Here is a 16,133-nt window from a genome sequence, read left to right on the forward strand (position 1 = left end):
CCGTTACGGCACTAGGGTCCAGATCGGCTTAAGGCCGCCGGGACCCGTAGCAGCCTACATACATCCTGTATACCTGTTTAATCCCATACATGATCAACAAACATACTTAAGAATTAAAACTTTTCTTTTTCTTCATACACCAAACTCAACCTGTGCATGCACTGTATTCATCATATACATAAACATTAATCCCTCTGTGGGATTTCATCAAAGCCTCAATGGCAATATAAAATCTGTGTTGATGAGTGGTTCACATACATCATATAATAGATCATGTACATACCAAGGGATTAACATATACTATGGTCAAGCACAAATCTATCCTCAATAACATAGTTACATAAACATAACTGTTCAAACTTTACATTACATTCTTATCATATGTCATGTCCACATACTCTAGCTATTACATACATATGACTTGACTTCACTCTAGCCGACTCCTTGATCTCTCCTGTACCTGCAACTCTGGGGATAATGGGAGTGGGTGAGCTAAAAGCCCAGTGAGCGGAAACTAAAACATTTGTTTTAATTCCTCCATTTTTAGGTACATTATTATTCATTTTTATTTTATTATCAAATAACTTTTATTTTCATTCTTATTCTTATTCATGCTTTCATGTATGCGTCATAACACAAACATTTCACAACAAGGATGAACTTGTCACCATTTAGCCCCTATCCTTCTTACTTATACATGCCGGGGGCGTAGAGCCGTAGCAGGCACACCCGGACTTCCATCATCAATCATAGTGCCAGGGGCGTAGAGCCGTAGCAGGCACACCTGGACTCACATAGGCTATCATGTCATACGAGGGCTAATGGATCATTCAATGTTCATCCACATCAACAACAAATTATGCAATGCAACATATTCGTGCATTCTAATGCAAGCAACCTAATATTGCATGGCATAATGATGCATGGGCAATGCTTTATGATTCATTCATTTATTCAATTACTTTAAAACTTAAGGTTGTTCCACTCACCTGGTAACTGAAGCTTGACAACGAACTCTGAACAACTATCTCACAACCGGGGGTCTCGGTTCCTCGGGTCCGAACCTACACAGGTGGACTCAAATGAGGCACCAAACATGATGAACGTGACTCTGAAAAGCTCCCCAAAAACCCCCTAAAACATCCTGAAAACATCACATGAAAACATGCAAGAAATGGCTGAACAGGGCACTTTCGGCGGCAGGTTCGGCGGCCGAAAGTCCCTCTGCAGCCGAAAGTCATGCAGGTTCGGCGGCACTTTCGGCGGCCGAACCTCCCAGACAGAGACGAACCTTGAGTTTCGGGGGCAGGCTTCGGCAGCCGAAACTGCCTCCACAAGGGGGTTCGGCGGCCGAAAGTCACTTCGGCGGCCGAACCTGAGTTTCTGCCGAAGGGCAGAAACTTGGCTCCCTTGTGTCCACAGCCTCCAAAACGCCTCAAAACCTGCATAAACTTGATTCTACTCATGCATACACATCATACCAGTTCCTAGGGTCTCATACAAACATATGCCCCAACTACAACACTTCAAACACACATCAAGCAAGCCACATTGTTCAAAAATCACATAAACCTAACATATGCTCAACTAACTCTAACATGCTTCTCTACCCCTTAAAACTTCATGAAACTCATTTAAAACATACATTGAGCTTAAGATCGGCTCTTACCTCTTGAAGATCGAGGAAGAGACGACTCAACTCGGAGATCCAAGCACGAGAGCTCCTGAGTTTCCAAAGCTCCAAAACTTGCCTTTAAAGCTTAAAACTTGCAATGTGGGTTTAAACTCAAGAAAGATGGAGGAGATCTAGTGAAAGAACACAAGATTGAGGAGAGGGAGATCGGAAGCTTGTTGTGGCCGAAAATGGGAGAAAACCTTGCCCATTTCGGCTAAGGGTCCCTTTTATAGTGGCTGGCCAGGCCACGTTCGGGGCCGAAGGTGCCTCCGCATGCATGCAAGGTTCGGCGGCCGAACTTGGAGTTCGGCGGCCGAACCTGCATTTCCCTCACTCAAAACTTTCGGGCGCCTAAAGTCCCTCCGAAAGCATGCATGTTCGGCGGCCGAACCTCAAAGTTCGGCGGCCGAACCTGGGTTTTCCTCCAAAGATTTTTCATGCAAAAACTCATTTAATTCTTACTTAAAAATATGAAAACATTTCATAAAATCATGGTTTTACCCTTCTAGAGGTTTCCGACATCCGAGGTCCCACCGGACGGTAGGGATTCCGATACCGGAGTCTAGCCGGGTATTACATTCTCCCCCCTTAAGAACATTCGTCCCCGAATGTTCCTCAACTAACATATAAAGCATGGCATCAATCATAACATACAACATATCATACATGCAACACATAGAACAACTAACACTCACCTCAAAACAGATGGGGGTACTGCTGGAGCATGGACTCCCGTGTCTCCCATGTGCATTCCTCTAAGTTGTGGTGGTTCCAAAGGACCTTTACCATCGGGATTTCCTTGTTCCTCAACTTTCTGATCTGAGTGTCTAGGATCCGCACTGGCTGTTCTACATAGGTGAGATCCTCATGGATCTCCATATCAGGCTCACTAAGAACCTTGCCCGGATCTGACACGAACTTCCTCAACATGGAAACATGGAAAACCGGATGGATTCTCTCCATAGAAGCAGGCAAGTCCAGCTTGTACGATACATTCCCAATCCTTTGCAGGACTTCAAAGGGTCCAATGTACCGCGGAGCTAGCTTACCCTTCTTACCAAACCGAACCACCCCTTTCATCGGAGACACCTTGAGCAATACTAGATCCCCCTCCTGAAACTCTACCTGTTTCCTGCGGATGTCTGCATAACTTTTCTGCCTGCTGGTGGCAGTCTTTATCCTTTCTCTGATCATGGGCACCACCCTGCTGGTAATCTCTACAAGCTCAGGCCCTGCTAAGGACCTCTCTCCTACCTCTTCCCAGCAAACGGGTGACCTGCACTTCCTCCCATATAAAGCTTCATATGGAGTCATCCCTATGCTAGCATGATAGCTGTTATTGTAGGCAAACTCCACCAAAGGTAGATGTTGCTTCCAAGAACCGCCAAAATCTAGCACGCACATTCTGAGCATATCTTCTACGGTCTGGATGGTCCTCTCTGACTGTCCATCGGTCTGGGGGTGGAAGGCAGTACTGAAATCTAACCTGGTACCCATAGCACTCTGCAGACTCCGCCAAAACCTGGAGGTGAACTGGGGCCCTCTATCTGACACTATAGATACCGGGACCCCATGTAGTCTGACGACTTCATCCACATAAACCTGCGCTAACTTATCCACAGAGTAGTTGCTCCTAACTGGAATGAAGTGAGCAGATTTGGTGAGTCTGTCCACAATCACCCATATGGAGTCTAGTCTGTTGGATGTTGCCGGTAACCCCACTACGAAGTCCATAGCTATGTTCTCCCATTTCCATTCTGGAATAGGTAGCGGGTTAAGCATTCCAGCCGGCTTCTGATGCTCTAGTTTCACCCTCTGACACACATCGCAGGCTGACACGAACAGTGCCACGTCCTTCTTCATAGCTGGCCACCAATACACTCTCTTCAGATCCTGATACATCTTGGTGGCTCCAGGGTGAACACTATACCTGGTATTATGGGCTTCCCCCATAATATCTCCCTTCAGACCAATGTCATCTGGCACACATAATCTGTTCCCGTAGCGAAGGATCCCCTTATCATCAAATCTGAACTCACTATCTTTGCCTGACTGAACCGTCCTGGCAATCTTCACTAACTCTGGGTCCTCATGCTGTTTCTGAGCCACCTGCTCCAGAAACACTGGTGTTACCTTCATCTGTGCAATCAAAGCACCTGTGCCAGACAACTCCAACTGTAATCCCTCACTCATAAGTCTGTGGAACTCCTTCACCACCGGCCTCCTCTCTGCTGAAATGTGGGATAGACTGCCGAGTGATTTCCGGCTTAGGGCGTCTGCCACAACATTCGCCTTACCCGGATGGTACTGAATCTTGCAATCGTAGTCACTCAACAGCTCTACCCATCTCCTCTGCCTCAAGTTCAGTTCTCTCTGACTCAGGATGTACTGCAAGCTCTTATGATCTGTGAAGATCTCACACTTTACCCCATAAAGGTAATGCCTCCACATATTGAGTGCAAAGATCACTGCTACCATCTCAAGGTCATGTGTGGGGTAATTCAGCTCATGCTTCTTCAACTGCCTAGAAGCATAAGCGATCACCCTCTCATTTTGCATTAGCACACAACCTAGTCCCACACGGGACGCATCACAATATACTGAGAAGTCATCATCACCTTTTGGCAGAGCTAACACCGGTGCTGAAGTCAACCTCCTCTTAAGCTCCTCAAAGCTTTCCTCACACTGATCGGTCCATATAAACTTCTGATTCTTCTTTGTCAATTTGGTCATAGGAGCAGCAATCTTTGAAAAGTCCTGAACGAACCTCCTGTAGTAACCTGCTAAACCCAAAAAACTTTTGATCTCGGTCACTGTGGTGGGTCTAGGCCAGTTAGCTACAGCCTCTACCTTCTTGGGGTCTACTTCAATACCCTGTTCTGACACAATGTGCCCCAAGAATGAAATGCTCCTAAGCCAAAACTCACACTTGGAGAACTTGGCATACAAGCCATGCTCTCTCAAGGTCTGCAAAACTATCCTCAGGTGATGGGCATGCTCCTCTGCATTTCTGGAATACACTAAGATATCGTCTATGAAGACAATAACGAAGTGATCCAGATACTGACTGAATACTCTGTTCATGAGGTCCATGAATGCTGCAGGGGCGTTGGTCAACCCAAACGGCATCACAAGGAACTCATAGTGCCCATACCTGGTCCTGAAAGCTGTCTTCGGTACGTCTTCATTCCTTATCCTCAACTGATGGTACCCTGATCTCAGATCTATTTTGGAGAAACAACCTGCTCCTGCTAGCTGGTCGAATAGATCGTCGATCCTCGGCAAAGGGTACTTGTTCTTGATGGTGGCTTTGTTCAACTGTCTGTAGTCGATACAAAGCCTAAGGGATCCATCCTTTTTCTTTACAAAGAGCACTGGAGCACCCCAAGGTGAGGTACTCGGTCGGATGAAACCCTTGTCCACCAGTTCTTGCAACTGTTCCTTTAGCTCTTTCAACTCTGCTGGCGCCATCCTGTAGGGAGGGATAGAGATAGGCCTAGTTCCAGGCATCAGCTCTATTTCAAACTCTATCTCCCTTGCAGGTGGTAGTCCTGGAAGCTCGTCTGGGAAAACATCTAAGAACTCACTTACCACAGGCACTGAGGCGGGCTCTCTGACATAACTATCTAACTCCCTCACATGAGCTAGAAACCCCTGACATCCCCTCCTAAGCAACCTACGAGCCTGAAGAGCTGAGATCAGACCTCTAGGTGTACCCCTCTTGTCTCCTCTGAAGACGACCTCTGACCCATCCTGATCTCTGAATCTGACTACCTTGTCTCTACAGTCCAAGGTAGCACCATGGGTCGATAACCAATCCATCCCTAGAATGACGTCAAAATCTGTCAAATCTAGAACCACTAGGTCGGCGGAAAGGCATCTTCCCTCTATGAAAACTGGACTACATTGGCAGACTGCCTCTGCCACTGACGGGTCACACTTGGGTCCACTGACCCATAGGGGACACTCTAACCCAGAGACCATCAATCCTACCCTCTCCACGACTCTCGGAGCAATAAAAGAATGAGATGCACCCGGGTCCATTAAGGCATACACATCTGAACAACCAATGATGAAATTACCTGCCACCACGGTGTTGGATGTGTTGGCCTCCTGCTGAGTCATTGTGAAGATCTGTGCCGGAGCTGATGGACCTTCACCTCTGTATCCTGCTGATGAAGAGGCTGACCCTCTCTCTCTGCCTCTGCCACTGGCCTGTGTTGCGGCTGGAGCTACTGGCTGCACCACACTGCCGGAGGTTGTCTGCTGAGACGGTGCTGTAAAGGCTCCTCTAGGACAGTCTCGAGCCAAATGACCCGCCTGTCCGCATCTGAAACATGTGTTTGTCCCTGCCAGACATACTCCCTTGTGTGGTCTCCCACATCTCATACATGCTGTAACCTCTGCGCCAGAGCTTGAGCCACTGCCTAAACCCAGACCTGACTTGATCTTGTTCCAGAACTTATTCTTCTTAGATTTCCTGTGGCCTCTGTCCCACTTCTTATTGCCTGCAACTGCTGTACTCAGAGAAGAAGAGTCTACCCTTTCCCCACCTGGGGTCTTGGAACCAGAAGACTGTGCCACTGACTGTTTTACCTTCCCCTCAACGATAGCACTAGCCTCCATTCTCCTAGCCATATCCACTATGGCATGGAAACTCTCTCTCTCTGCTGACTGTACCAAAGAGGAATACCTGGAGTGCAGCCTCATAATATATCTCCTTGACTTCTTTTGATCTGTGTCCAAATTCAGCCCAGCATATGGCAACAACTCCAGGAACCTGTCTGTGTACTCGTCTATACTCATGTCATCAGTTTGCCTCAACTGCTCGAATTCTATCATCTTCAATTCCCTTGAACTATCAGGGAAAGCCCATCCTGCAAACTCGTTTGAAAACTCTTCCCAATTCATGCTGTCCACTCTCGGGTTCACATAATTCTTGAACCACTCCCGTGCCTTCTTGCACTTAAGAGTGAACCCGGCCATCTGAATGGCTCTACTGTCATCAGCCCCTATCTCATCTGTAATTGCCTTGACCCGCTCCAAATACACGAACGGATCATCACCGGTTTCAAACTGGGGAGCACCCAGCTTCATATAATCGGTCATCTTGACCTTGCTCCCTCCAGATGAGGTAGGTTTGGGTACTTGTGTTTCCGGGACAGTAGATACTGGTGGTGGTGGAGGTACAACATCCCCTGGGGTAGGGTTTGCTGTACTGGTAAAGGGAGGTGGAGGTGGGTACATGGGGTACTGAGAGTATGGTGGGTAGTAAGGTGGGTATGGCATATGTGGAGGATAAGGGCTAAAACTGGGGTAATCCGATGTACCTCCCATCGAATACCCTGGATGGTGTGAATAGGGTGGGTAGTGATGTGGCTGGACATAACTCGAGGCCTGAGTGCCTCCTTCTGATTCTCCCATGCCCTCTTCCGGCATGCTCACACCGAGACTGCCATCCCTCCTCTGGTCTACTTCCATATCCTCAGACATTCCTCCCTGCACTGTTCCCCTTACTGATCTGCTTCTTCCCAGATCTAAAGACCTTCTAGGGTCTCTAGCTACTCTGTCTCTGTTGGACCTACTGGACATTGCCCTAGGCAATGCTGGAGGACGGGCATCAGTGCCCTCGTCCTGAGGTGGCACTCCAGTCAATCGTGCAGATCGACGAGTTCCTCTCATTCTATCTTCTGAAAAACAGCACATAGTATAAACAATCATTAGCATCATATGGCTCATGTGGAAACACATGAACCCTCATCACATACATAGCATCACATCATAGCATTTATGCACATGCATATCATCATGGCATATCATATCATCATATTGACAGGACTCTACATCCTATCCTAGTGGACATGATTTTCCTAGTGTGCTTGACCTTCTAGAACATCTATGAGCCCGACACTCTAGGTCCGATCATATGAACCTAGGGCTCTGATACCACTCTGTAACGACCCGGAAAACCGACCCGTTACCGGCACTAGGGTCCAGATCGGCTTAAGGCCGCCGGGACCCGTAGCAAGCCTACATACATCCTGTATACCTGTTTAATCCCATACATGATCAACAAACATACTTAAGAATTAAAACTTTTCTTTTTCTTCATACACCAAACTCAACCTGTGCATGCACTGTATTCATCATATACATAAACATTAATCCCTCTGTGGGATTTCATCAAAGCCTCAATGGCAATATAAAATCTGTGTTGAGTTGGTTCACATACACATCATATAATAAGATCATGTACATACCAAGGGATTAACATATACTATGGTCAAGCACAAATCTATCCTCAATAACATAGTTACATAAACATAACGGTTCAAACTTTACATTACATTCTTATCATATGTCATGTCCACATACTCTAGCTATTACATACATATGACTTGACTTCACTCTAGCCGACTCCTTGATCTCTCCTGTACCTGCAACTCTGGGGATAATGGGAGTGGGGTGAGCTAAAAGCCCAGTGAGCGGAAACTAAAAAACATTTGTTTTAATTCCTCCATTTTTAGGTACATTATTATTCATTTTTATTTTTATTATCAAATAACTTTTATTTTCATTCTTATTCTTATTCATGCTTTCATGTATGCGTCATAACACAAACATTTCACAACAAGGATGAACTTGTCACCATTTAGCCCCTATCCTTCTTACTTATACATGCCGGGGGCGTAGAGCCGTAGCAGGCACACCCGGACTTCCATCATCAATCATAGTGCCAGGGGCGTAGAGCCGTAGCAGGCACACCTGGACTCACATAGGCTATCATGTCATACGAGGGCTAATGGATCATTCAATGTTCATCCACATCAACAACAAATTATGCAATGCAACATATTCGTGCATTCTAATGCAAGCAACCTAATATTGCATGGCATAATGATGCATGGGCAATGCTTTATGATTCATTCATTTATTCAATTACTTTAAAACTTAAGGGGTTGTTCCACTCACCTGGTAACTGAAGCTTGACAACGAACTCTGAACAACTATCTCACAACCGGGGGTCTCGGTTCCTCGGGTCCGAACCTACACAGGTGGACTCAAATGAGGCACCAAACATACATGAACGTGACTCTGAAAAGCTCCCCAAAAACCCCCTAAAACATCCTGAAAACATCACATGAAAACATGCAAGAAATGGCTGAACAGGGCACTTTCGGCGGCAGGTTCGGCGGCCGAAAGTCCCTCTGCAGCCGAAAGTCATGCAGGTTCGGCGGCACTTTCGGCGGCCGAACCTCCCAGACAGAGACGAACCTTGAGTTTCGGGGGTAGGCTTCGGCAGCCGAAACTGCCTCCACAAGGGGGTTCGGCGGCCGAAAGTCACTTCGGCGGCCGAACCTGAGTTTCTGCCGAAGGGCAGAAACTTGGCTCCCTTGTGTCCACAGCCTCCAAAACGCCACAAAACCTGCATAAACTTGATTCTACTCATGCATACACATCATACCAGTTCCTAGGGGTCTCATACAAACATATGCCCCAACTACAACACTTCAAACACACATCAAGCAAGCCACATTGTTCAAAAATCACATAAACCTAACATATGCTCAATTAACTCTAACATGCTTCTCTACCCCTTAAAACTTCATGAAACTCATTTGAAACATACATTGAGCTTAAGATCGGCTCTTACCTCTTGAAGATCGAGGAAGAGACGACTCAACTCGGAGATCCAAGCACGAGAGCTCCTGAGTTTCCAAAGCTCCAAAACTTGCCTTTAAAGCTTAAAACTTGCAATGTGGGTTTAAAACTCAAGAAAGATGGAGGAGATCTAGTGAAAGAACACAAGATTTGAGGAGAGGGAGATCGGAAGCTTGTTGTGGCCGAAAATGGGAGAAAACCTTGCCCATTTCGGCTAAGGGTCCCTTTTATAGTGGCTGGCCAGGCCACGTTCGGGGGCCGAAGGTGCCTCCGCATGCATGCAAGGTTCGGCGGCCGAACTTGGAGTTCGGCGGCCGAACCTGCATTTCCCTCACTCAAAACTTTCGGGCGCCTAAAGTCCCTCCGAAAGCATGCATGTTCGGCGGCCGAACCTCAAAGTTCGGCGGCCGAACCTGGGTTTTCCTCCAAAGATTTTTCATGCAAAAACTCATTTAATTCTTACTTAAAATATGAAAACATTTCATAAAATCATGGTTTTACCCTTCTAGAGGTTTCCGACATCCGAGGTCCCACCGGACGGTAGGGATTCCGATACCGGAGTCTAGCCGGGTATTACACATCCGGTGCCCGATTTCGTCCTAATAGCTTCCATCCCAAAAACTGCCAAGTCTATCAACCATGTTACATCCGGTGCCCGATTTCGGCCTAATAGCTTCCATCCCAAAAACTTCCAAGTCTATGACCCATGTTACATCCGGTCCCCGATTTCAGCCTAATAGCTTCCATCCCAAACACTGCCAAGTCTATCACTTATGTTACATCCGATGCCTGATTTCGTCCTAATAGCTTCCATCCCAAACACTGCCAAGTCTATCACCCATGTTACATCCGGTGCCCGATTTCGTCCTAATAGCTTCCATCCCAAACACTGCCAAGTCTATCACCCATGTTACATCCTGTGCCCGATTTCGGCCTAATAGATTCCATCCCAAACACTGCCAAGTCTATCACCCATGTTACAACCGGTGCCCGATTTCGGCCTAATAGCTTCTATCCCAAAAACTGCCAAGTCTATCCCCCATGTTATATCCGGTGCTCGATTTGAGCCTAATAGCTTCCATCCCAAAAGCGGCCAAGTCTATCACCCATGTTACAACCGGTGCCCGATTTCGGCCTAATAGCTTCCATCCAAAAAACTGCCAAGTCTATCACCCATGTTACATCCGGTGCCCGATTTCGTCCTAATAGCTTCAATCCCAAACACTGCCAAGTCTATCACCCATGTTACATCCGGTGCCCGATTTCGGCCTAATAGATTCCATCCCAAACACTGCCAAGTCTATCACCCATGTTACATCCGGTGCCCGATTTCGGCCTAATAGCTTCCATCCCAAAAACTTCCAAGTCTATGACCCATGTTACATCCGGTCCCCTATTTCAGCCTAATAGCTTCCATCCCAAACACTGCCAAGTCTATCACTCATGTTACATCCGGTGCCCGATTTCGTCCTAATAGCTTCCATCCCAAACACTGCCAAGTCTATCACCCATGTTACATCCGGTGCCCGATTTCGTCCTAATAGCTTCCATCCCAAACACTGCCAAGTCTATCACCCATGTTACATCCGGTGCCCGATTTCGGCCTAATAGATTCCATCCCAAACATTGCCAAGTCTATCACCCATGTTACATCCGGAGCCCGATTTCGGCGTAATAGCTTCCATTCCAAAAACTGCCAAGTCTATCACCCATGTTACATCCGGTGCCCGATTTTTGCCTAAGAGCTTCCATCCCAAAAACTTCCAAGTCTATCACCCATGTTACATCCGGTACCCGATTTCGGCCTATTAGCTTCCATCCCAAAAATTGCCAAGTCTATCACCCATGTTACATCCGGTGCCCGATTTCGTCCTAATAGTTTCCATCCCAAACACTGCTATGTCTATCACCTATGTTACATCCGGTGCCCGATTTCGGCCTAATAGCTTCTATCCCAAAAACTGCCAAGTCTATCCCCCATGTTATATCCGGTGCTCGATTTGAGCCTAATAGCTTCCATCCCAAAAACGGCCAAGTCTATCACCTATGTTACAACCGGTGCCCGATTTCGGCCTAATAGCTTCTATCCCAAAAACTGCCAAGTCTATCCCCCATGTTATATCCGGTGCTCGATTTGAGCCTAATAGCTTCCATCCCAAAAGCGGCCAAGTCTATCACCCATGTTACAACCGGTGCCCGATTTCGGCCTAATAACTTCCATCCAAAAAACTGCCAAGTCTATCACCCATGTTACATCCGGTGCCCGATTTCGTCCTAATAGCTTCCATCCCAAACACTGCCAAGTCTATCACCTATGTTACATCCGTTGCTCGATTTCGGCCTAATAGCTTCCATCCCAAAAACTGCCAGGTCTATCCCCCATGTTACATCCGGTGCTCGATTTCAGCCTAATAGCTTCCATCCCAAAAACGGCCAAGTCTATCACCCATGTTACAACCGGTGCCCGATTTCGGCCTAATAGCTTCCATCCAAAAAACTGGCAAGTCTATCACCCATGTTACATCCGGTGCCCGATTTCGGCCTAATAGCTTCCATCGCAAAAACTGCCAAGTCTATCACCGATGTTACATCCGGTGCCCGATTTCGTCCTAATAGCTTCCATCCCAAAAACTTCCAAGTCTATGACCCATGTTACATCCGGTCCCCGATTTCAGCCTAATAGCTTCCATCCCAAACACTGCCAAGTCTATCACTCATGTTACATCCGGTGCCCGATTTCGTCCTAATACCTTCCATCCCAAACACTGCCAAGTCTATCACCCATGTTACATCCGGTGCCCGATTTCGGCCTAATAGATTCCATCCCAAACACTGCCAAGTCTATCACCCATGTTACATCCGGTCCCCTATTTCAGCCTAATAGCTTCCATCCCAAACACTGCCAAGTCTATCACCCATGTTACATCCGGTGCCCGATTTCGTCCTAATACCTTCCATCCCAAACACTGCCAAGTCTATCACCCATGTTACATCCGGTGCCCGATTTCGGCCTAATAGCTTCCATCCCAAAAACTTCCAAGTCTATGACCCATGTTACATCCGGTCCCCTATTTCAGCCTAATAGCTTCCATCCCAAACACTGCCAAGTCTATCACTCATGTTACATCCGGTGCCTGATTTCGTCCTAATAGCTTCCATCCCAAACACTGCCAAGTCTATCACCCATGTTACATCCGGTGCCCGATTTCGTCCTAATACCTTCCATCCCAAACACTGCCAAGTCTATCACCCATGTTACATCCGGTGCCCGATTTCGGCCTAATAGATTCCATCCCAAACACTGCCAAGTCTATCACCCATGTTACATCCGGTGCCCGATTTCGGCCTAATAGCTTCCATCCCAAAAACTTCCAAGTCTATGACCCATGTTACATCCGGTCCCCTATTTCAGCCTAATAGCTTCCATCCCAAACACTGCCAAGTCTATCACTCATGTTACATCCGGTGCCCGATTTCGTCCTAATAGCTTCCATCCCAAACACTGCCAAGTCTATCACCCATGTTACATCCGGTGCCCGATTTCGTCCTAATAGCTTCCATCCCAAACACTGCCAAGTCTATCACCCATGTTACATCCGGTGCCCGATTTCGGCCTAATAGATTCCATCCCAAACACTGCCAAGTCTATCACCCATGTTACATCCGGAGCCCGATTTCGGCGTAATAGCTTCCATTCCAAAAACTGCCAAGTCTATCACCCATGTTACATCCGGTGCCCGATTTTACCTAAGAGCTTCCATCCCAAAAACTTCCAAGTCTATCACCCATGTTACATCCGGTACCCGATTTCGGCCTATTAGCTTCCATCCCAAAAATTGCCAAGTCTATCACCCATGTTACATCCGGTGCCCGATTTCGTCCTAATAGTTTCCATCCCAAACACTGCTATGTCTATCACCTATGTTACATCCGGTGCCCGATTTCTGCCTAATAGCTTCTATCCCAAAAACTGCCAAGTCTATCCCCCATGTTATATCCGGTGCTCGATTTGAGCCTGATAGCTTCCATCCCAAAAACGGCCAAGTCTATCACCCATGTTACAACCGGTGCCCGATTTCGGCCTAATAGCTTCCATCCAAAAAACTGCCAAGTCTATCACCCATGTTACATCCGGTGCCCGATTTCGGCCTAATAGCTTCCATCCCAAAAACTGCCAAGTCTATCACCCATGTTACATCCGGTGCCCGATTTCGGCCTAATAGCTTCCATCCCAAAAACTTCCAAGTCTATGACCCATGTTACATCCGGTGCCCGATTTCGGCCTAATAGCTTCCATCCCAAACACTGCCAAGTCTATCACCCATGTTACATCCGGTGCCCAATTTCGTCCTAATAGCTTCCATCCCAAACACTGCCAAGTCTATCACCAATGTTACATCCGGTGCCCGATTTCGGCCTAATAGCTTCCATCCCAAAAACTGCCAAATCTATCACCCATGTTACATCCGGTGCCCGATTTCCGCCTAATAGCTTGCATCCCAAAAACGGCCAAGTCTATCACCCATGTTACAACCGGTGCCCGATTTCGGCCTAATAGCTTCCATCCAAAAAACTGCCAAGTCTATCACCCATGTTACATCCGGTGCCCGATTTCGTCCTAATAGCTTCCATCCCAAACACTGCCAAGTCTATCACCTATGTTACATCCGGTGCTCGATTTCGGCCTAATAGCTTCCATCCCAAAAACTGCCAAGTCTATCCCCCATGTTACATCCGGTGCTCGATTTCAGCCTAATAGCTTCCATCCCAAAAACGGCCAAGTCTATCACCCATGTTACAACCGGTGCCCGATTTCGGCCTAATAGCTTCCATCCAAAAAACTGGCAAGTCTATCACCCATGTTACATCCGGTGCCCGATTTCGGCCTAATAGCTTCCATCCAAAAACTGCCAAGTCTATCACCCATGTTACATCCGGTGCCCGATTTCGTCCTAATAGCTTCCATCCCAAACACTGCCAAGTCTATCACCTATGTTACATCCGGTGCTCGATTTCGGCCTAATAGCTTCCATCCCAAAAACTGCCAGGTCTATCCCCCATGTTACATCCGGTGCTCGATTACAGCCTAATAGCTTCCATCCCAAAAACGGCCAAGTCTATGACCCCTGTTACAACCGGTGCCCGATTTCGGCCTAATAGCTTCCATCCAAAAAACTGGCAAGTCTATCACCCATGTTACATCCGGTGCCCGATTTCGGCCTAATAGCTTCCATCCCAAAAACTGCCAAGTCTATCACCGATGTTACATCCGGTGCCCGATTTCGGCCTAATAGCTTCCATCCCAAAAACTTCCAAGTCTATGACCCATGTTACATCCGGTCCCCGATTTCAGCCTAATAGCTTCAATCCCAAACACTGCCAAGTCTATCACTCATGTTACATCCGGTGCCTGATTTCGTCCTAATAGCTTCCATCCCAAACACTGCCAAGTCTATCACCCATGTTACATCCGGTGCCCGATTTCGTCCTAATAGCTTCCATCCCAAACACTGCCAAGTCTATCACCCATGTTACATCCGGTGCCCGATTTCGGCCTAATAGCTTCCATCCCAAACACTGCCAAGTCTATCACCCATGTTACATCCGGTGCCCGATTTCGGCCTAATAGCTTCCATCCCAAAAACTTCCAAGTCTATCACCCATGTTACATCCGGTGCCCGATTTCGGCCTAATAGCTTCCATCCCAAAAACTGCCAAGTCTATCACCCATGTTACATCCGGTGCCCGATTTCGGCCTAATAGCTTCCATCCCAAACACTGCCAAGTCTATCACCCATGTTACATCCGGTGCCCGATTTCGTCCTAATAGCTTCCATCCCAAACACTGCCAAGTCTATCACCCATGTTACATCCGGTGCCCGATTTCGGCCTAATAGCTTCCATCCCAAACACTGCCAAGTCTATCACCCATGTTACATCCGGTGCCCGATTTCGGCCTAATAGCTTCCATCCCAAAAACTGCCAAGTCTATCACCCATGTTACATCCGGTGCCCGATTTCGGCCTAATAGCTTCCATCCCAAAAACTGCCAAGTCTATCACCCATGTTACATCCGGTGCCCGATTTCGGCCTAATAGCTTCCATCCCAAAAACTGCCAAGTCTATCACCCATGTTACATCCGGTGCCCGATTTCGGCCTAATAGCTTCCATCCCAAAAACTGCCAAGTCTATCACCCATGTTACATCCGGTGCCCGATTTCGGCCTAATAGCTTCCATCCCAAAAACTGCCAAGTCTATCACCCATGTTACATCCGGTGCCCGATTTCGGCCTAATAGCTTCCATCCCAAAAACTGCCAAGTCTATCACCCATGTTACATCCGGTGCCCGATTTCGGCCTAATAGCTTCCATCCCAAAAACTGCCAAGTCTATCACCCATGTTACATCCGGTGCCCGATTTCGGCCTAATAGCTTCCATCCCAAAAACTGCCAAGTCTATCACCCATGTTACATCCGGTGCCCGATTTCGGCCTAATAGCTTCCATCCCAAAAACTGCCAAGTCTATCACCCATGTTACATCCGGTGCCCGATTTCGGCCTAATAGCTTCCATCCCAAAAACTGCCAAGTCTATCACCCATGTTACATCCGGTGCCCGATTTCGGCCTAATAGCTTCCATCCCAAAAACTGCCAAGTCTATCACCCATGTTACATCCGGTGCCCGATTTCGGCCTAATAGCTTCCATCCCAAAAACTGCCAAGTCTATCACCCATGTTACATCCGGTGCCCGATTTCGGCCTAATAGCTTCCATCCCAAAAACTGCCAAGTCTAT

This window comes from Manihot esculenta, unplaced genomic scaffold, assembly GCF_001659605.2.
Source record: "Manihot esculenta cultivar AM560-2 unplaced genomic scaffold, M.esculenta_v8 Scaffold65, whole genome shotgun sequence".
Taxonomy (NCBI): Eukaryota; Viridiplantae; Streptophyta; class Magnoliopsida; order Malpighiales; family Euphorbiaceae; genus Manihot; species Manihot esculenta.